This window comes from Oncorhynchus mykiss, chromosome 6 (assembly GCF_057628025.1).
Source record: "Oncorhynchus mykiss isolate SJ-2025 chromosome 6, ASM5762802v1, whole genome shotgun sequence".
NCBI classification, from domain to species: Eukaryota; Metazoa; Chordata; class Actinopteri; order Salmoniformes; family Salmonidae; genus Oncorhynchus; species Oncorhynchus mykiss.
In genome coordinates this window covers 49,914,882-49,938,558 of record NC_143027.1, presented here as the reverse complement: position 1 = coordinate 49,938,558, position 23,677 = coordinate 49,914,882, and the positions used below count along the sequence as shown (strand labels likewise).

The 23,677-nt window shown below is 43.5% G+C and overlaps 1 long non-coding RNA gene across 3 annotated transcripts; it reads right to left on the bottom strand.

The window, feature by feature from the left end:
• Positions 1-5,413: 5,413 nt before the first annotated feature.
• On the bottom strand, positions 5,414-9,054 carry LOC149982902 (uncharacterized). Of its 3 annotated transcripts, none has more exons than XR_016496728.1 (5): positions 9,007-9,054; positions 7,892-8,096; positions 7,625-7,791; positions 6,716-6,758; positions 5,414-6,554 (listed from the first exon to the last, which is right to left on the bottom strand). It is a non-coding gene; the product is annotated as an uncharacterized LOC149982902 (long non-coding RNA). The 3 variants fall into 3 exon arrangements; XR_016496729.1 differs by having other exon boundaries at positions 7,892-7,974; positions 9,007-9,037; XR_016496727.1 differs by having other exon boundaries at positions 5,868-6,554; positions 8,000-8,096.
• Positions 9,055-23,677: the final 14,623 nt, after the last annotated feature.

Genomic DNA, 23,677 nt, shown 5'->3' with positions numbered 1-23,677 from the left:
TGATGTGGTTGTTACTGACAAGAAGCACATGGCTGAGCTTTTTAAATAACCACTTCATTAAGACAGGATTCCTATTTGACTCAGCCATGCTTCCTTGCCCGTCCAACATTTCCTCATCTCCCACCCCTTCTAATGCGACTGGACCCGATGCTCCTCCCTCTTTTTCCCCTGCCCCGCTACAAAGTTTCTCCCTGCAGACAGTCACTGAGTCCGAGGTGCTAAAGGAGCTCCTTAAACTTGACCTTGCCCCTAAACTTACCCTGTTTATCAAAATTGTTGGAAAAACTTGGCAATAATCAACTGACTTGGCTTTCTTGATGTCTGTAGTATTCTCTCTGGTATGCAATCTAGTTTCTGCTCGGGTTATGGATGTGTCACTGCGACCTTAAACGTCCTCAATGATGTCATCATTGTCCTTGATTCTAAGCAATGTTGTGCTGCTATTTTTATTGACTTGGCCAAAGCTTTTGATACGGTAGACCATTCCATTCTTGTGGGCCGGCTAAAGAGTATAGGTGTCTCTGAGGCATCCTTGGCTTTGTTTGCTAACTACCTCTCTCGAGTCAGTGTATAAAGTCAGAACATCTGCTGTCTCAACCACTGCCTGTCACCAAGGGTGTACCCCAAGGCTCAATCCTAGGCCCCACGCTCTTCTCAATTTACATCAACAACATAGCTCAGCCAGTAGGAAGCTCTCTCATCCATTTATATGCAGATGATAAAGTCTTATACTCAGCTGGCCCCTCCCTGGATTTTGTGTTAAACGCTCGACAACAAAGCTTTCTTTAGTGTCCAACAAGCATTCTCTGCCCTTAACCTTGTTCTGAACACCTCCAAAACAAAGGTCTTGTGGTTTGATAAGAAGAATGCCCCTCTCCCCACAGGTGGGATTACTACCTCTGAGGGTTTAGAGCTTGAGGTAGTCACCTCATACAAGTTGTGGTGGTTAACTTATTTGGGACTGGGGGGGTACTCAGTATTGAGTAGCTTGGATGAAAAGCGCGCCCAGAGTAAACTGGCTGCTACTCAGGCCTAGATGCTAGGATATGCATATTATTATTAGATGTGGATAGAAAACACTCTGAAGTTTCTAAAACTGTTTGAATGATGTCTGTAAGTATAACAGAACTCATATGGCAGGCAAAGATCTGAGAAAAATCCAACCAGGAAGTGGGAAATCTGAGATTTGTAGTTTTTCAAGTGATTGCCTATCCAATATACAGTGTCTATGGGGTCATATTGCACTTCCTAAGGCTTCCACTAGATGTCAACAGTCTTTAGAACGTTGTTTCGGGCTTATACTTTGAAGGGGGAGTGAATAAGAGCTGTTTGAATCAGAGGTCTGGCAGAATGCCATGAGCTAAGTCACGCGTGTGGCCGTGAGAGCGAGCTCCGTTCCTTTTCATTTCTAAAGACAAAGGAATTGTCCGGTTGGAATATAATTATTGAAGATTTATGATAAAAACATCCAAAAGATAGATTATATACAGTGGGGCAAAAAAGTATTTAGTCAGCCACCAATATATAGGGAAGATAATCAAGGAGGTGATGGAGTCCAGGTGAGTGTCAATATGCGCTGATGCGTGTAAGGATGGTGACAGGTGTGCGCCATAATGAGCAGCCTAGTGACCTAGAGGCCGGCGAGGGAGCACACGTGACAGTTCTTAACTGTCAAAAGGTTAAATAAAAATTATGAAAAATTTGCAAATGGACTTGAAAACAGGTGGTACCTACACTAAAAAAAACAGATATTAGAGTTAAAGCACAGGGAAAGAAAAGAACGTGAACATGCTGCCAGACAGCAAGAACAGGAACATGAGCATGCCATTTAATTAAGAGCGATAGATCTGGAAACACTCCGAATCCAGTCAGGCCATCCTACAACCTCAACAGAGTTTGATCTTGGTCGGAACACCCGGCTTGTACCACTTCTTTTTTGTTGTTGCAGTCCATCCAATTGAAAAGTGCATATTCACATACAGTACATAACATGTGTTCTAGACTAGCAGCATGTAAGATAAACATGCACAATAATACAGGATACCCTTACAAATTTTCACTGCAGATAAAATGCTGTAAAAATGCAGTACAATTAAATAATGGTTGTTTAATGATATATGGATTGCTTACTGTGTGTGTTGGCTTCTAATGGTAATATTTTCTGTGTTAGCTAAATGCACTGTTTACTGTGTTGCACATTTTCTTCTGTTCCACTGAATGCGGTTTTAAAGTTCTATTATGACTAACTACCTTTATTTTCAGATTTTAAACAAATAACACGTAAGCCTATGTATTTTATTTCAATATCCTTCTACAATCCACCTGGATTTACAAAACCTTATGTTTTATTTCCATTGATAATTTGTCCAAAATTATTGCACATGAATTTGACCCTGAAAATAGACTATTATATTTTTCCTTACAACTTTTAAGCAATTAACATAACGCAAAATTGGATTTTAATTTCAGTAGCTAAACAAGGAGGTAGGCATATCAGTTCCAGCTAAAGCAATGGACAGTTTGTTGTTTCACTACCCCGTACAGTAGTTGGCAGCGGTATACCTATAGGTGTAATCTGCCATAAAACCTTAAAGAAGAAGAGGCAGAAGTTCCAGCTAAAACTTTGATTGTGCCTCATGGCAGCAATAGATCTCTGCGCTCAAGCAGCCTGCTAGAGCGCGTCGTCAATTAAATGATAATGCCCGAGAAGCCAGGGTTTGGAGAACATATTGGCACAGTGTTGTTAGGCACGAGACTAAGTCAAGGGCCGGCAAACCATGCCAATATATCGTCCAAACACCGGCTTTGAAGACATTATCACTTTTATACAACAGGTTACCAACATATTCAAATAAGGATTTACATATTTGCATGAATGTTATTTTGATGAATTTATTCATAGTAAATGTTCTATTGCCATACTGGCTGGAAACATTCTCATCCCTTGCTTGATAGCTAGCCAACTACGGCTAACTTACAGTCACATCAAACAGTGCAACCAATATAACAACAAAGCTGTTCATTTGGATACATCCATAACAATGAGCAACAACACACAGCTAACACAATCACTTCAAACTGAAGCTGGAAGGACTGTACACTAGCTGCAGTTTCAGTTTCAAGTTTTAATGTCACGTGTACAAGTACAGTGAAATTCCTTTCTTGCAAACTCAAAACCCAACAATGCAATAATCAATAAAAAAGCTGAGAAATAAGAATTTGAAATATGATATACACAATAAAGTAAGTAAGGCCAGACAAAACTGATTCACTGTTTAATGGATTTTCCCCCCAGAAAAGTGAGGCGAGCGAGTGAAAAAATAATAATAATTAGGTGGATAAGTAATAACAGTACTTTACCACATTGTTCTAGGCTATATGAACATGAACAATAGGCAAAATATTCCATTTCAGACTTATTTTCAGATTATTAGTATTAATACACAAATTAACATTAATGAACATTATTCACACAGGATGTCTAACAGAATGCAATATTCTATCATATTCAAAAATGATTGGGAAGTTATGAATGTATTATCAGTTCATTAATCTGCTTAAATTGTATAGCCTAACACATTTTTGTAATCAAATTAAAATGTTGATGCACCATAATGAGTTCATTACCTGACTGCATCTCTAGAGCTTAGGCATTAACAAAATATTCATACAAATATGATTAGGCCTCCTCCACCTGATGATCTGCACGAAGTGTGTGCGTGCCACTGGCGATGTCCTTTGCTGGACATGCTAGCTGTTCTCGGTGGCGCATCATCACTTCAAACGCATTCTGTCGTGGTGTTATCGGTTGGCCTATTAATACTGGTAGTACTGATAAAATGTAAGTTATCGCAAATCACCCAGCTGACACTTCGATTTCATCAATCATTTTGTCTTCAATTTGGTTGTCCAAAATACTTTCAGCTTGCACTGCGTCTTTGCTGATGAATGCCCTGGCCAGTCAATTAGTTAAATTACATTGTTGTTTCGTCTATTAATATATTCTAATAGATCTGAAAATGATGCAAAAACCATGAATTTAACCGATGTTTGTTTATAATGAGGGACGTCCTACATTTAACCTGGAAACATAAATTGTATGAATTTGCGCTGGCTTCAGCCATGACGGCGTGAGAGAAATGAAACATCTGCATGTCGCCTGCAGGTGAGAGCGTATGGGGGGTGATTCATGCCAGAATTAACCTCATGAAGCTACTGATACCTTTCACCAAGTCACCTAACCTCTTCCTAGCGCCATAAAATAACGCCATTAATTAACATGGACTGTCAATGGAGACAAGTTAGTTTAAGGCGTCAAACGTTCACGTCACGTGACACGTCATGTAGATATGCACGTTGCGTAACGTGTCAGTATGCGGGTAAGTTTATTATTAATGATCTTACCATGAATGCCTTAACGTCTACATATGTTACCCGTTAGTTTAAGTGTCTGTTTAGTTCATCAATTTCATTTGTCGATTTAGCTAAAATAGGCCTATCATCTCAATGCAAAAATTATTAGGCTAGTTGATATCGCAGCTACCATTACTGTGTAGATATGCCTATTTCTTGCATCAATACAAACACAAGGGCTTCTTGGTAGCATAGTGGTTAGTGTTGGGCCAGTAAACATTAGATTGCAAGATTGAATCCCAAATCGGACAAGCTTTTTGTCGTTTTGCCCGAGCAAGGCAGTTAACCCACTGTTCCCTGAGCGACAAATACGCAGATTTTGATTAAGGCAGCCCCCCGCACCTCCTCTGATTCAGAGGGGTTGGGTTAAATGCGGAAGACACATTTCAGTTGAATGCATTCAGTTGTACAACTACAGTAGGTATCCCCCTTTCATTTTCTTTGTTGGGGGTAGTCTTGGTCTCTAGTGGGGCATTCAAAACTCGGAAGTCAGCCATTTCTGATCTTCTGACTTCAGTGCGTTCAAGACAACTGGCAACTCTGAAAAAACGAGCTCAGACTGGGATTTTTGTTTTGAACAATCATCCAATTCGGAATCTCTAGCATTTTTCTCTGACCTGAAAATCACTGATGTCATAATTTGACCTCGTTTCCCCCCCCACTTCCCAGTTTACCGGGTCACCATGCAATCCTTCCATACATTTCTGTGGAGATGTCTTATGGTTAAAAGCAGGGTTCATATTGAGGGGGTATGTGAGGATATAGGCCTTGTTATAGAGATGTACAAAAAGCATAGTGAAAGCAATGGTCCAGATTTTATAAAGTGATATAAGGCTATAACAATGATAAACTACACTATTTCCGCAGTCTACTAGCCTATCGAAGTTCTTGCGCAGCCTTTAACATCCCAGGAAAATCTGGTTGGTCAACTAAATGCTCTGCAATGTAGAGCTATGCCCAATACCAAAAATTATCCTTATGGGTATATGCACAGACCAAATTTAACAAACAAAAGTATTTATTATTCAGGAGAATCCCATCAGGCTATTCATTTCAGTGCAGTTGCGTTCTTACGCATATTCTTAAGACTAAACAGAACCGAAAAAACACCAGCCTGTTTCGATCACGAAGAAGCCCTTTAACATTTAAGATGTTTGTCATTGATTTAGCCCACAATTGCCTACAGATTTGATACACATGAAGATATATTTAATCTGGAATTGACAAACAAAAGCCTGACTAGGATCCGGACTTTCCCCCACGTCATATTACCAATTAGGCTAAATGTATTTCTATTAATTTGCATAGGCTCACCATTGCGATTAATGTTGTTTACCATCTTCTGCTTTTTATGAAGATACAGGCATCAGGGTTAACATATCATTAACTGCCCCCCCCCCCACACACATTGTTACTTACCTTACAGATCACAAAGTGAACTAATTTCCACTCCATTCATATGCAAATACAATTTATTCATACACTGGCTTGTCTGGCTGGCATGTTTTCATTTTAAACAGGCAATCCCTTACCTACACTGAAATAGTTTTTGCCCTCAATTATGATTTAAAAAAAATCCTAGCTCATTAGTACACCCTTGTGGTTGAATATATATCTATTTGATGTCCTATGATACAATTAGCAATGTTGAATTAACAAATACCATCAAGGGATACGATACACAATAACAAAAACCTTATGAAACAGGTGTGAAAATCAATCTAGCAATATTTTACATTTAAATACATAACCATTGATATTTGTTTTGGTAGATGTGTCAATTTACTTTCAGATTTTTCTGTTCACTCACTTGGCAATCAGACTGAAATACAGAATTCTGGTGTGGAATAGAGAGGAGGTGGGTCTTGTGTGGATGGGAGGTTCTGCCTGTCACTTGTTTTTCAACAGGCAGTGGACTCTAAGAGGGAAACTGCAGTCCAGGCACTGCTGCCCTCTTTGTTCTGAGTGTTTGCAGTGCTAGTGTTTTTAGCTAATCTGTGCAGCTCACATTATGTGCCCAGTATGACAATAATGACAACTTGACATTAACAGTTGCTGATGTAATGAAAAGTTGGAGGGTGGTTGGTAATGGAGGACATCAGGAGGATCCATGTCTGTGTGTTTGGAAGAATCCCTATGTCCTGGAGAACAGGAGCAGAGTAAAGGGAACAAGGTAGGAGGCAGATGTAAACAAGCAAACACACATTAAATGATTATCAGGTATGTAAAAATAGTTATTGAATGATTTAATTTAATGTTTGATGAGACATGCAATAATGTTAATGGCATACAGAAAGGATACCAGTCTAATTTTTGATGTCAGTGGGGTTGGTAAGGGATGGTCCCTGGAAAAGATAGAGATGAGTGTTTAGGGAATTTTTATCAATAATGACTAATTATGTATACATTTCAATCAGGACTGACTAATCAGAATACTATTATGTTACTGTATATGTACTAATCAGAATCCTATTATGTTACTGTATGTGTATGAATTTTCTTTTTAATCCTAGTACTGAATATAATGTGTGTAAATATAATCAAGAATTAGAACAATGACTGTCTGTTCCTTGGTAGAAAGGAATGAACTATATCGCCAGACTGGGTAGAATGCTTATCTACACTGGCTGACCTTGGCTCTAGGCGAGGTGGGAAGGCTTGAGAACTATAGAGCCTTTCTACCAGTGTCAAGAAGAGACGGAACATTTAGAAAACGCTGACGTCATTTTCAGTTTATAACCTGTGGTAAAATGTGTAAGGAGCAGTACTCTCATGAATAAAGGCTGCTGTTTGACTTTAAGACTGGGCCCTGTCCATTTTTATACTAATAAGGGTCATACATATCCTTATGAATTGACAGAGTGTTTAATTTTAATTGGGTGTTAAAACAGAGGAATTTAATTCCTGCAACAATGAGTTGTGAGAGAAACTCCAGGGTGGTGTCATGACCACTGGAGTCATACACCTTAATCAGTGTCTGCTGCAGACCTACTGTAGGTCGTAGTACCACCCTCCTCCACCCTCCATCCCTCCACCCAACCCCTCCGTACCTACCTGGATGTAGCGGTTACTTAACATGACCCAATGGTTAGCCTTGAGATTGACTATTTGGAGAAACCCCTGAGCCAGCGCTGGTATTGCTGAGAGCATGGCGACGCCGCCCAACACGAGGCAGCAAATGCAAATAGTTATCAGGGATTTTTATATTCACCTTAACGGATGTTGACCCCAGCTAGGAGCGAAAGAGCACCAAGCTTTCCCGGGTCTAGTCTTCCTTTCTTTCAAGCCAAGTCATTCACCCAGATGTCAAAGCACTTGGTCCCCTTGATTCTTCTCAGGTAGCTCCTCCTCATGCGCCCTGTCCATGTTCAGTCTCACCTTGATTGGTAGAAATAAATGCAATTATATTTCATACTATTATAAATACATCTATCTAGGAAGGCCAGAAAATAAATTAACAGCGGACAATAATTTTCACCTGGTCAAAAACCTCCACATCCTTCTCAGTCCGTGCCTGAAGGTGGTCTTCGAAGGCGTTCTGATCTGGTTCAAAAAACACTGCTGTGTTGGGTGAAAAGATAATTACCTTCAGATTGTCCTTCCACCATTCCTGGTACCCGTCAAGGGACTTTCCCATGGCAGTCCTGTTGGTCCGTTCATCCAAACGTGGAGTCACCATACATCTACACATTCACATTATATATAAAAAACTCACTGTACTATCAGTGTCAATTCCGGGGGGGAAAAAACCTCTACGTTACAGGACGCCTATGCAAAACAATGCTACTGTGAACTTCCTGGTCCCGTCCCTCTAGTCAGTGATTCACCACAGGAAGGAGTAATGGATGTATAGTTTATTTATTTCCAAAGCTGCAATCATGGGACACACACACAGTATGGATGAATGATGAGTAGTCAACGGGATAGAACACTCCCACAGCAATTCTCCATAGATCTGCTCTATAATATACAAACAAAAGAACAATTGAAATGTCTATCAAAGTCAATGTGATCATGTAGTGGATTTAACCATTTCTAATTTAGTATGATAAAAATATTGCTTCCATGTGTAATCTCATATTCACAACATCAGAATAAACTATCATCCATTTTAGTATTCAAAATATATCAAATGAACCTGAAAAATGACTCAACGTCACACTCTTGTGGAGAAGAAATATAACACCTAGAATGTACCACATGTTCCTAAACTCTTCAAAATCAGGCTAATACGCTGTTAGCTAGTGCTCATAAATGTATAAAACATATACTTTATACATTTGTCATAAATTACCTGCAATCATGACACACACAGTATGGATGAATTATGAGTAGTTGACGGGAAATAAATAGCACTCCTAAAGATGCATTTTCAAGAAAGCTACCAACTTCAGAGGGAACTTTAGCTAGCATAAAACCCACATGGCAAACTGAGATTCGGCAAATAACATGTAAAGAGTGCCTTAATTGACGCCAAACCAACAATTAGTTACTAATAACATAAATTGCTAATGTACGATGTAAAATGTGGATTTTATGATGTAATGTCAACTTTATACATTTCTATCCCGGACCATTCCATTTTCAACTCACCAACAGCAATTCTCCATAGATCCGCTGTGGATTACCCAGAATCCCATATCTTTATCACTGAGTGTATTAGACAATGTAAACACACTAATCCACCAGGAGGTGGCATAATTTAATTACATCGTTACACTACAACCATTACATTAAACTGACATTGACTAAAACCAACTAGGCTAGAGCTAACTACTATAGCGTTTAGCCAAGCTAAATTTGGTTATCATCAAGCTAGCAAACTGTTAAACGTTATTTTCGTACAAATATTAACACTAACACATTTTATTGTGACATCACATATTTACACATATTACATAAAGTAAACTGAGCCTTTGTTCATAGAAAAAAAAACAATTTGGATCTAAAACATAGAAAAAAAGGTACAGAAAGTTTGGACGCCATGTTAATCTTGTAACTACCCATCCCGGATCCGGGAGAATTGTCATCAACTGGCACTAAGTAGCATAACGCAACAGACAAAAAATCTTACTAGAAAATATTCATGTTCATGAAATCACAAGTGAAATATAATTTTGTTAATCACCCTGTCATCTCAGATTTTGAAAATATGCTTTACAGCCAAAGCAAGACAGGCATTTGTGTAAGTTTACTGATAGCCTAGCATAGCATTATGCCTAGCTAACAGCAGGCAATCTGGTCACGAAAATTAGAAAAGCAATCAAATTAAATTGTTTACCTTTGATGAGCTTTGGATGTTTTCACTCACGAGACTCCCAGTTACATAGCAAATGTTCCTTTTTTCCAGAAAAATTATTTTTGTAGCCAAAAATAGCTCCATTAGTTCTTCACGTTTGGCTGAGAAAACGACCGGAAATTGCGGTCACGACAACACCGAAAAATATTCCAAATTAGCTCCATAATATCGACAGAAACATGGCAAACGTTGTTTATAATCAATCCTCAAGGTGTTTTTCAAATATCTATTCAATAATATATCAACCGGGATAGTAAGACCGGGTGGAAAAATGGCTACCTCTGTCTTTTGCGGAGAAATACACAAAGAGCCATCAGGTGGACACTGACGCAAAATGTTGTCACTCAGGCTAATTTTTCAAAATAAAAGCCTGAAACTATGTCTTGTGATACTAGACACATTAAGGAAGCCATAGAAAAAATGAATCTCGTTGATATCCCATTCACTGCTCAATAGGGAAGCATAGGAAGGGACTCTTATTTAGAAACCGCTGCATTCCTGATTTGATTTTTCTCATTCTTTTGCCTGCAATATCAGTTCTGTTATACTCACAGACAATATCTTTACAGTTTTGGAAACTTTCGAGTGTTTTCTACCCTGAACTGTCAATTATATGCATATTCTATTTTCTGGTCCTGAAAAATAGCCCGTTTACTTTGGGAACGTTATTTAAAATTTTTTAAAAAATGACCCCTAGATTCAACAGGTTCTTGTTCATGTAAACCTTACCTCAATAAATTAATACTGGAACATTGGTAGCCAGGATTAGCTATTTCAAATCAAATCAAATTGTGTCACATGCGCCGAATACAAGTAGACGTTACCTTGAAATGCATACTTACAAGCCCTTAACCAACAGTGCAGTTCAAGAAGTTTAAGAAAATATTTACCAAATAAACTAAAGTAAATAATTAAATAAATTCAAAAGTAACACAATAACATAACACTAACGAGGCTATATACAGGGGGTACCGAGTCAGTGTGCAGGGGCACAGGTTAGTTGAGGTAATTTGTACATGTAAGTAGGGGGTGAAGTGACTATGCATAGATAATTAACCGTGAGTAGCAGCATTGAACAAAACAAATGGAGGGGGGGGGGGGTCAATGTAGGAGTAGCAGGGTGTCTCGTAATAATTGCATAAGGATGCAAGTTAGACATGTCATCTTTTGTTTGCTTGTTTTTATATATTTTTTATTTATTTAACTAGGCAAGTCTGTAAAGAACAAATTCTTATTTACAATGATGACCTACCCCGGCCAAACCCTAACCCGGACGACACTGGGCCAATCGTGCGCTGCCCTATGGGACTCCCAATCATGGACGGTTGTGATACAGCCTGGAAACAAACCAGGGTCTGTAGTGATGCCTTTAGCACTGAGATGCAGTGCCTTAGACCACTGTGCCACTCAGGAGTCCCAAGCATGTATTTTCTGTTAGTCCTGTCAACGTTGAGTGATCATACATGCCTCAGCACACATAGGTTGCTTTGCCCGCTTGCAAATGTGTGCTGAAAGTGGGGATGTTTCATAGTGGTTAGGGCTATTTCTGATTAACTCATCACCACCAATACATTTTATTTTTCACAGATATCCACGGAACCATGACTGCAATATAGGCCTACTCTCAGATAAAAAAAGGTGCTATCTACAAACTAACAGGATTCTTCCGCTGTCCCCATAGGATAAACCTTTTTGGTTCCAGGTAGAACCCCTTCTGTGTCTAGGTAGAACCCTTTTGGGATCCATTTCACAGAGTCTTCTACATGGAACCAAAAATACCTACCTGGAACCAAAAAGTTATCTCATTTGGTGATAGCCAAAGAACGCTGTTTAGCCTGTTAAGTTTACACCATTTGATTCTGTACTCAAACATCTGCCTGGTATTCAAGATAACATGCAACATAGCACCACCACCTTTGAAGGTTTTTGTCAACCTCTGCTCAGACTTAAATCGCAGTGCTCCAAGAACTTCCACCATGAGTGACTGTAGTATCCTCAAATGGGAAAAAAGGAGAAACAAGAGGCACCCCACACTCATTTCAGATCCCAAGGGGTCTTTATTTTCATACTGTATGCTCTCACTCTCATCACTATCTCCTTTGCCATCTTATCAAGTCTTTACTTGGAACTCCATCCATACACACACACACATACATATAGCATCTTGCTTACATTTCTCACATTTTAGGTATCCAGCTGAGGCCTTGGATGGATCATGTTACACTGAGATGGCACAGGGGTATATATACAGTCATTTTTAGTGTGGTGGCAAAGTAGTTGAATAGGAGAAGAGGATGTGGTTACTTGTGGAGGGAGAACAGTGAGGGTGGTGGGTTGAGCACCTGCAGTGAAGCTGATTGGTTGCTCTGGCTCATCCCATCTGGACTAAAAGAAAGAGATTTAGAAATTAGTTCGACATTGCCATAGTTCAACAGCTGAAGCCGTCATTAACATACTCCCAGAGATAGCAATATATTCAGTATTCACTGAATTAAGTAGCCTACCAATCCCCATTTACAATTGTATTCATCAATTAAATAAGTGATACTATAGCACATTCAATTACATTATATTTGTAGACTATAGACTACTCCTGTATCTACCTTGTACAATAACGTAATCATTGAATGAAATAGCATACCCATCCACATTTACAATTTAATTGATCAATTAGATAAATAATACTAGCAAGCACATACAGTTGTTACATTGTTGTAGAATAGGCTACTACTGTATCCACACTATATTATTATACCGTTGTGATATTGTCAGGCATGATTTTAGGTCTTTGATCGAAGTTGCATGTTTTCCTTGTTTCCCTTCAGTGAAAAGTAGTTATTTAATTTACAACTGAATTAATCCATTAAATAATACTAGCACATCAAATTACGTTATTGTACACTAGCCTACTCTGCTATCGACACAGTAAATTATATTGCCTACGTGCATTCGACAATATGTTATTAACAAAACAATAATTTAAAATAAACCAAATTTGCCTTAACACAGCACTACTCCTAAATATTTCCTAACTATATCACAACTTAAATACAGCCTACTTACTCTTCAATTGGTCAAGGACATCTTGGTAATTATTTTCATCATCTCGAAAAAGGAAACTATCTGGGGCAGACACTCGAAAATCGCTTCTGCCCCTTGTAAAAAAACAAATGAATGTCTGTGTCGCTGCCGAGCTCTCAAATACCGTGCCAGTCTCTCATTCTATGAACGGTCACTGCAATCCGGATTTATTGGGATGTCCTTACCCTAAACACTAAACTTAACCAATTTACATGTGTAACTTGATAGAGGTGTGGACATCCCAAGGAACCTGAATAGCACGGACCCTCTGGGAAAGTCTATGAACTGCTCTATTCGAAGGAAGGGACATCCCAAGGATCCCAAATAGTAACTATAAACTCTGAAGGCCATGGACACTCTTATTGGTTGTCTGATGTGGAACTGGTAACAACACAATCTGTGATTGGCTAACAACATTTAGATCCGTATACAGCGAGATAAGATAACATACCATTCCATGAGGTGTTGAGGGAAAGCAGATGATCTATAGATTGGACATAATCTTTTCTAGGCCTTTAGCGATAACTGAAATACACAAACCGTAGGCTACACTATAGTTCAAGGTGGCTACTTCGAATTGTTTGCTTGCACGGGATTTAAACATTTCTAACATTTATGGTTGCGATTTAATTCATATAAATATAACGAGGCACATTATGACTTCCATTAACACGCAATGCAGGCATCACTCAGACGTTAGTAAGGCGTTGGTATCATGTCATGTAAGTTAGATGTGTAACGCAGGAGTCACGCAGATGTTAGTAAGGTGTTGGTATCGTCATGTCAGGTGGTACGGCCTTATATATGTCCCTTATCACCCCCCATGCGAGCGTGTGTGTTTCACTGTCCAATCCAAGGCTCAAACATGATCTGAGCTCGTGATCTGAGGCTGTTTGGGCATCAACCTGGGAAAGCCTCAAGGGAGAGCGGACAGTGCATTATAAACAAAGAGCCGCATATATTGGCCAAAAAATAACACATCCAATATTGTTTCCGGTGTGTGGAGAAAAGTGAGGCAGGGCATCCTACTATATACAGGAAATATTTTAAAAGTTCAAATACCATATTTACATGTGGAGGGATACTGGAGTGATGGAAGTAGATATGTATAAGGGGTAAGGTGACCAGGCAACAGGATACAAGATAAACAGAGTAGCCACAGCTTATATGTGAGTGGGTGTGCGGGTGTGTAGAGTCAGTATTAATGTATGTGCATATTATGTGTGAGCAGTGGCGGTTCTAGCTTGTATGGCTCCCCGGGCGAACAAACCCCCCCCCCCCCCCCCCCTTCAGCACCGAAAAAAAAAACACCATTCTGCACAAACTGACATTTTTATTCAGACATTTGAAACAACACAAATAAATAATCATAACCTTTAAAACTATATAAATATATACAAAAATAAGAAAACAAATATCAGAAAGCAGTAACAAAGACAAATAGAAACAAATTTGTGTTGATTTGGCACCTGAGCATCAATACATTACCCATCCCCCAACACTGTCAACCAAGAGTCAAGACTAAACCAATTCACCTTGGTGGTGTGCAAACTGGTTTTATATTATTCTTAACGATTTCGCACAAACCAGAAAAAAAGCAGCAGCACGTTCAGCAGCATGCGACCATGTTGCAACGTCTGGGCCATGGATCGCGTGCTGCAGACAATGGATCGTTGGGACCTCCACCAGCCCCACTACAGCAGGTCCCACTGTCTACCCCTCTTTCATCTGGTCCCAGTGGGATTCGACTCACGCTCCTGAGGGAGTATGATGGGACAGCTACCGGATGCCCATGGTTTCTACCCCAGCTGGAGCTCTACCTGGCGACCGTCCACCCGGCTCCTTCGGGGTGTTAGAGCGTGTCCGCCCTCGTCTCCTGCCTCTCACGCAAAGCCCTGGAGTGGGCCAAAGCCGTATGAAGTGAGGGAGATGCGGCGTTGGACCATTACACAGAGTTCACCCGCCGCCACCACCGGGTCGAGCAGCGGGTGAACGTCTGTTCCACCTGAGGCAGGGGACGATGAGCACTCAGGATTTCGCCTTGGACTTCCGGACCCTAGCCGCCAGCGCGGGATGGAACGACAGGGCACTGCGTGGTGCCTGAGGACATAGTTTCTGATCGGGGTCCCCAGTTCACCTCCAGATCTGGAGAGCATTCATGGAACGTCTGGGGGTCTCGCTAAGCCTCGCCTCAGGTTTTCACCCCGAGAGTAATGCCAGGATGTGGGTAAATTTCTGCAGTAATATTGCCAGGACCATCCGGGGGAGTGGGCGGCGTTCATCCCCTGGGCAGAGATGGCCCAAAACTCACTCCGCCACTCCTCCACTAACCTTTCTCCTTTCCAGTGAGTACTGGGGTATCAGCCAGTTCTGGCACCGTGGCATCAGAGCCAGATTGAAGCCCCTGTGGTGAACGAATGGTTAAAGCGCTCGGAGGAGACCTGGGACGCCGCCCATGTGCACCTACAACGGGCCGTGAGGCGGCAAAAAGCGATCGCCAACCGCCACCGCAGCAAGGCCTCTGTGTTTGCACCGGGGGACCTGGTCTGGCTCTCGACCCGAAACCTGCCCCCCCGCCTGCCCTGCCGGAAGCTTGGTCTGCGGTTTGTGGGGCCAATTAAAGTCCTGAGGAGACTGAACGAGGTATGCTACAGGTTACAACTTCCCCCAGATTATAGTATTAATCCCTCGTTCCATGTGTCTCTCCTCAGGCCGGTGGTGGCTGGTCCAGGATGCTGAGGTGCGGGAGGTTCCTTCGCCCCCTCTGGAAATCGAGGGGGCCCCGGCGTATGCTGTTCGAGCCATCCTGGACTCAAGGTGTCGGTCGAGGGGCCTTCAGTACCTCGTGGAGTGGGAGGGGTACGGTCCGGACGAGAGATGCTGGGTGCCGGTGGAGGAAGTAAGTCCTGGAACCTTCGTTGCTGCAGGATTTCCACCGTCTCCATCCGGATCGCCCTGCGCCTCGTCCTCCTGGTCGTACCCGAGGTCGGTGTCTGTCTTTGTCTTATCACACCTGGCTTCACTCAACCAATTACTTGTTTATTATTTAACTCTCTGTTCCCCATGTTGTGTTCGTGAGTGATTGTTTATTGTAATTCGGTCCGTATTTGTGGGCTATCATTTATTGCCTTGTATATTTGTATTTTTTTGAGTAAAGTACTTTGATTACTCATATCTGCTGTCCTGCGCCTGACTCCCAACACCAGCTACACATAGGACCTTTACAGTGCTTCACAGTTGGGATGGTGTTCTTCGGCTTGCAAGCCTCCCCTTTTTCCTCCAAACATAACGATGGTCATTATGGCCAAACAATTCTATTTTTGTTTCATCAGACCAGAGGACATTTCTCCAAAAAGTACGATCTTTGTCCCTATGTGCAGTTGCTAACCGTAGTCTGGCTTTTTTTATGGCGGTTTTGGAGCAGTGGCTTCTTCCTTGCTGAGCGGCCTTTCAGGTTATGTGCATGTAGATACTTTTGTACCTGTTTCCTCCTTCACAAGGTCCTTTGCTGTTGTTCTGGGATTGATTTGCACTTTTAGCAACAAAGTACGTTCATCTCTAGGAACGCATCTCCTTCTTGAGCGGTATGATGGCTGCGTGGTCCCCTGGTGTTTATACTTGCACACTATTGTTTGTACAGATGAACGTGGTACCTTCAGGCGTTTTGGCAATTGCTCCCAAGGATGAACCTGTGGAGGTGGAGGTCTTGGCTGATTTATTTAGATTTTCCCATGAAGAGGCACTGAGTTTGAAGTTATGCCTTGAAATACATTCACAAATACACCTCCAATTGACTCAAATTATGTCAATTAGCCTATCAGAAGCTTCAAAAGCCATGACATAATTATCTGGAATTTTCCAAGATGTTTAAAGGCACAGTGAACTTAGTCTATGTATACTTCTGACCCACTGGAATTGTGATACAGTGAAATTATCTGTTAACAATTGTTGGAAAAATTGCTTGTGTCATGCACAAAGTAGATGTCCTAACCGACTTGTCAAAACTATAGTTTGTTAACAAGAAGTTTGTGGAGTGGTTGAAAAATGAGTTTGACTCCAACCTAAGTGTTGACTCCAACCTAAGTGTATGTAAATGTCTGACTTCAACTGTATACAATGGGTACGGGGCAATAGAAGATGAACACCAGAGGGGCTAATGACTTTGGAGATGGGGAACTGGCTGATAAGCGGGGGGAGAGTTTGTGGGATTCCACCTGGAGGGGCAGATCCCGGGTGGACCTTCTGCCCGAGACGATGCCGGCGTCCGGTGGTGATCGTCGATACCTGGAGGGTTTGTGGGATTCCACCTGGAGGGGCAGATCCCGAGTGGACCTTCTGCCCGAGATGATGCCGGGGTCCGGTGGTGATCCGCTTGTCATCGATACCTGGAGGTGGTCTTGAGGAGGGCCTACCGGGCTCTCCTCCAGGAACGACGACAGCTGCGGACAATCATCTGGGCAGAAGGTATGCTGACCTCTTCTTCCTGCTCAGGGAAGAGTAGGGGCTGATACCCCAGGGAACACTCAAAAGGTGATAAGCATGTGGCAGTGCACGAAAAGTTGTTGTGGGAATATTCGACTCCACACAAGCTGCTGGCTCCAGGTGGTGGGGTTGGCGGAGACCAGGCAGCGCAAAGTAGTCTCAAGGTCTTGGTTGGCTCGCTCCGACTGGCCGTTGAACTAGGCGTGGAACCTGGAGGACAGGCTGGCCGACGACCTAATAAGGGGGCAGAACGCCTTCCAGAACTGGGACGAGAACTGAGGACCCCGGTCGGAGACCATATCAACAGGCAGTCCATGGATCCGGAAGAGGTGCTGCACCATAAACTGGGCCGTCTGCTTGGCAGGGGGTAGCTTGGGGGGAAGAATAAAGTGGTCGGCCTTGGAAAATCGATCCACAATGGTCAGGATGGTAGTGTTGCCATCAGACGGAGGCCTGAGACCTGTGACAAAGTCCAGAGATGTGAGACCAGGGACGGTGAGGGACAGGCAGAGGTTGGAGTAGACCAGCCGGAGCTTGCCAAGGAGTCTTGTTCTGTGCACAGACCGTGCAAGAGGCGACAAATGCGGACACTTCAGGAACCATGGTAGGCCACCAAAAGCATTGTCGCACAAAAGCCACGGTCTGCTGGGAGCCCGGGTGGCAGGCAAGCCTGGAGGAATGGGCCTCTCCAGGACATCCGGTTAACTGAACCCCCCCACTGGGGTTCGGCTGGGAACACTGTGCTTCCCGAATCTGCTTCCCTATTCCCCAGCTGAGTGCCGTCGCCAGGCACGAGGTGGGAAGGATGATCTCAGGTTCTGGGGCAGTAGTCATGGGGCTATAGCGGCGTGACAGCACATCTGGCTTGACATTCATTCGTCCCGGGCCGGTAGGAGAGGGAGAAGTTGAACTGGGTGAACAGTAGGGCCCACCAAGCCTGCCTGGAATTGAGGCACTTGGTGGTGCGGAGATATTCCAGGTTCTTGTGGTCGGTCCACACGATAAATGGATGTTCCGCCCCCTCCAGCCAGTGCCTCCACTCCTCCAACTCCATCTTCACCACGAGAAGATTCCCCACATCATAGTTCCTCTCCGTGGCATTGAGGCGGTGGGAGAATGCGCAGGGATGCAACTTGAGGTCCAGGGCAGACTGCTGGGACAGAACAGCCCCCACTCCAACATCCGAAGCATCGGCCTCCACCACAAACCGGCGGGACGGTTCAGGATGAACCAAGATGGGAGCTATGGTGAAGCGGTGTTTGAGATCCATGTGAACGGAACCTTCGGAGAGGTGAGTGCAGACATGGGGGGAAGCCCCGGATAAAGTTATGATAAAAGTTGGCGAAACCCAGGAACCACTGTACTCTGGACGTAGGCTGGGGCCAATCCACCACCGCTCTCACCTTCCCGGATCCATCTGTACGCTCCCTGCAGCGATGATGTAACCAAGGAAGGGGATGGTGGACGATGGAATTTGCAGTTCTCTGCTTTTACAGAAAGCTGCTTGGAGAATCTGTTGGAGAATCTGTCGGACGTGGAGTGTTCTTGGGTGGAGCAGAAGAAGACGAGGATGTCATTGAGGTAGAAGATGATCCGGTTCAACATGTCATGGAGAACATCATTAACCAGAGCCTGGAACACAGGGGTGTTGGTAAGGCCAAAGGGTATGACCAGGTACTCATAGTGGCCACTGGCCGTGTTGAAGGCAGTCTTCCATTCGTCACCTTCCCGTATCTGCACCAGGTGGTAGGCGTTCTGTGGGTCCAGCTTGGAGAACACATTAGCCCCTTGGAGTGGCTCGAAGACCAAGAAGATGATAGGTAGTGGGTAGCTGTTCTTCGCCGTTATGTCATTGAGACCTCTGGAGTCGATGCACGGGAGCAGGGTGTTGTCCTTCTCCACAAAGAGGAAGGACGGATGAACCCAGCAGCTGGGGAGTCCTCTATGTAGGCCTCCATAGCCTTGGTCTACGGATCTGACATAGAGTACACTTGTCCCCGGGGCGAAGTGGTGCCTGGGAGAAGATCAATCCCGCAGTCATATGGTTGGTGCGGCGGAAGCGAAGTGGCCCGGGCCTTACTGAACACTTCCCGGAGGTCCTGGTACTCCGCAGGAATGGCAGAGACGTTCGGGGCTACTTCCGAAGCCCCAGGAAGACGTCCCGGGACAGGCTATAATGACTTCCAGGCAATGGGTGTGGCAGAACAGGCTCCAGCCCATGATGGCACCGGCAGACCAGTCAATGAGGGGATTGTGTCGCTGGAGCCAGGGGAATCCCAATATCACGGGAACCTGAGGAGACTTAATGAGCAGGAACTGGATCGTCTCGCTGTGGTTCCCTGACACATGTAGGTTGATGGGGGTGATATTGTGGGTGCACCGGCCTATAGAGCGCCCATCCAGTGCGATAACAACCATGGGAATGGAGAGGGGCTGAGTGGGGTTATCCAGCTCGGAAACCAGGGTAGCGTCCATAAAGTTCTCATTGGCCCCAGAGTCGATGAGGACCCGGAAAGATTTTGACTGGTTCCCCTTCAGCAACATGGCATGAAAAGGGGTGCGAGTAAGGGGAGGGGAAAAGTTACCCGTATGGCCCAACAGAGTACTTGCTTCTACCGGCGAGCCTGGTCTTTTAGTGGACAGGTAGAGGCGAAATGACCAGTAGTCCCGCAATACAAGCAGCTCTTAGTGTGAAGCCTGCATAGTCGTTGAGCTGGAGAGCCTAGCTCTGCCTAGTTGCATGGGCTCGGGAAGAGGTGAATCGGCAGACTTCGGAGACTCTCGGGGGAACTCTGGTTGCCTCGGGTTCTCTCGGCAACGGAGCCATCTGGGACTTCTGGGATAACTCGGAAGCAAGGTGGAATCCTTGGACGGGCGAGTGAAATCAAATCTCTTCTCCTTCCTTCCCGTAGTCACCCATCGCTCCGAATGGTCAAGGCGATGAGCGAGTCGAGATCCATCGGTAGTTCCCGGCCAGCAAGCTTGTCCTTTACTTCCTCCGAAACTCTGTGCAGGAACATGTCGAACAATGCTTCCGGGTTCCAGGCACTCTCAACTGCCAACGTGCGGATATCCACTGATATCCACTGTGTAGTCTGCCACCCTTCCGGGCAGCCTCCAGTAAGGTGGGGTAAGGTACAGAACGACAGGCAGGCTCAGGGCAGGCATAACGGTCTAAATCGGGAAGGACTAGAAAACAGGAGCAAGAAACAGGCAGGAGCAGGGGAACAAACACTGGTAGGTTTCACGAACAAAACGAACTGGCAACAGACAAACAGTGAACACAGGTATAAATCACAGGGGATAATGGGGAAGATGGGCAACACCTGGAGGGGGTGGAGACAAGCACAAAGACAGGTGAAACCGATCAGGGTATGCCAATGACAGACAAATACCTTTTGAACAATATAATATTTTATTGTCACCTTATTGCCTCTTTATTCATACTTACATTTTTGCATTTAACTTTTTTTTAAGACTACCAAGCTGTCCTCAATTGGGGAACCTTTGTCTGGGACAATGTCCTCAGTGTGTTTTAATGATTAAGCAAAACTTTACCATTTAGAGAGGAGTCATTATCCAACTGTCAAACTTTGATGTTTCAGATTGATTACCAATTAATTAATGTCCCACTTCAATATGAAGAGACAGAGGAGCAAACATGACTTTTCTACCACTTTTAGTAGATTTACTGTTAAAGATATTTTATTGTGTGTTACTATTAGCTCGTGTCCTGCATTCTAACATTATGCCAATCGTTATTTTTGTAAAACACTGTTAATGCTTACAGTAAGTGTCATTAAAAGCCAGAAAACTAAGGAGGTTGATGTGTTGCGGGCTCTTTGGAAAGTTCCGAAATATACCCCTGAGCCATGTTGGAGAACGACGCAAAGTGTTGTGGACGCTGTGCTTTGGCAAAGTGGGTGGGGTTATACCCTGCCTGGTTGGTCCTGCCCGGGGTTATTGTCAGACAGGGCCACAGTGTCCCCCAACCCACCCCTGTCTCAGTCTCCAGTATCTATGCTGCAATAATCCATGTGCTGGGGGGGCTAGGGTCAGTCTGTTATGTCTGGTGTAATTCTCCTGTCTTATCTGGTGTCCTGTGGGAATTTAAGTATGCTCCCTTTAACTCCTCTCCATAGGACCTGAGCCCAAGGATGATGCCTCAGGACTACCTGGTCGTGCTACTTCAATTTCAACTGTTCTGCCTGCGGCTAGGGAACCCTGACCTGTTCACCAGACGTGCTACCCTGTCCCCGACCTGCTGTTTTCGTCTCTCTCTCTCTCTACAGCACCTGCTGTCTCAACCTCTGAATGCTTGTCTATGAAAAGCCAACTGACATTTTACTCCTGAGATACTGGCCTGTTGCACCCTCTACAACCACTGATTATTGGTAGATCCTCATCAAGGACCTCTGAGGACAGAATGTGATCTGTAGCGTAGTAACCCTCTTGAAGGGTCATGTGATTGGTCAGATCTGCAGTGAAGAGAATCAGCGCATTACAACTTTATCAATACCTGCACAGGATCGGTACATCTGAACATCACTCCTGCCGGACAGGTACAGGATGGCAACAACAACTGCCCGAGTTACACCAGGAACGCACAATCCCTACATCGGTGCTCAGACTGTCCGCAATAGGCTGAGAGAGGCTGGACTGAGGGCTTGTAGGCTTGTTGTCTGGTGAGGACCTGCCTTACATCACCAGCAACAATGTCGCCTATGGGCACAAAACCCACCATCGCTGAACAAGACAGGACTGGCAAAAAGTGCTCTTCACTGACAATTTAAGGTTTTGTCTAACCAGGGGTGATTGTCAGTCGGATTCACGTTTATCGTCGAAGGAATGAGGGTTATACCGAGGCCTGTACTCTGGAGCGGGATCGATTTGGAGGTGGAGGGTCCGTCATGGTCTGGGGCAGTGTGCCACAGCATCATCGAACTGAGCTTGTCATTGCAGGAAATCTCAACACTGTGATTTACAGGGAAGACATCCTCCTCCCTCATGTGGTACCCTTCTTGCAGGCTCATCCTGACATGACCCTCCAGCATGACAATGCCACCAGCCATACTGCTCGTTCTGTGCATGATTTCCTACAAGACAGGAATGTCAGTGTTATGCCATGGACAGCAAAGAGCCCGGTTCTCAACCCCATTGAGCATGTCTGGGACCTGTTGTTTCGGAGGGTGAGGGCTAGGGCCATTACCCCCAGAAATGTCTGGGAACTTGCAGGTGCCTTGGTGGAAGAGTGGGGTTATCATATCACAGCAAGAACTGGCAACTATGGTGCAGTCCATGAGGAGGAGATGCACTGCAGTACTTAATGCAGCTGGTGGCCACACCAGATACTGACTGTTACTTTTGATTTTGACCTTTTGTTCAGGGACACATTATTCCATTTCTGTTAGTCACATGTCTGTGGAACTACTTCAGTTTATGTCTCAGATGTTGAATCTTGTTATGTTGCTACAAATACTTACATGTTAAGTTTGCTAAAATAAACGCAGTTGATAGTGAGAGGACGTTCATTATTTTGCAGAGTTTAGAAATGTTATGAACAATGTTTTCAATATCCCACTTTATCCCCTGCAATACTTGTTACAGTGCACTCTTAGAAAAGCTGAAGAACTATTTTGGAACCCTTTTTTTCTAAGGGTGTAGTTAATAGCCAGGTTATGATGAGGTCTTCTTAACCATGACCAGTAGACTAAATAAGATAGTGGTCAGAATTATGACCAGCTGGTTCTATAGAGGTCACAATTATGACCAACCTGTCATTTGGTGTCCAGAAAAAGACGGCATATTCTGGTCAGTGAAAAGACGTAAAATAAATACTTTTTTCTATCAGTTTAAAAACCAGACTAAAACAATCATGTATGTAACACATACAATCAAGGTTTATCGGTCGCGTACACATATGACCAGATACCACAGCAGGTGCAGCGAAATGCTTGTGTTTCTAGCTCCAACAGTGCAGTTATACAACATCAATAAAATAACATACCAACTCGCAAATAATGCAGAAAGATCAAAACAAGAAAGAAATGCAACCCCTATACAGTAAACACCTATTAAAAATTAAGTTGCTGGGGTATTTTTGAAGGGTCACACTGCTCTGCTAAAATTGCATTGGTCAATACAGTACCATAATACCGAAGACAAATACAGTATTCAAACCCCTCGGCTTTTTCAACATTTTGTTACGTTACAGCCTTATTCTAAAATGGATTAAGTTGTTTTTATTCCTCATCAATCTACGCACAATACCCAATGATGAGGAAGCAAAAACAGGTTTTTAGAAATGTTTGCAAATGTATTATTTTTTGTTGTTGAAATATCACATTTACATAAGTATTCAGATCCTTTACTCAGTACTTTGTTGAAGCACCTTTGGCAGCG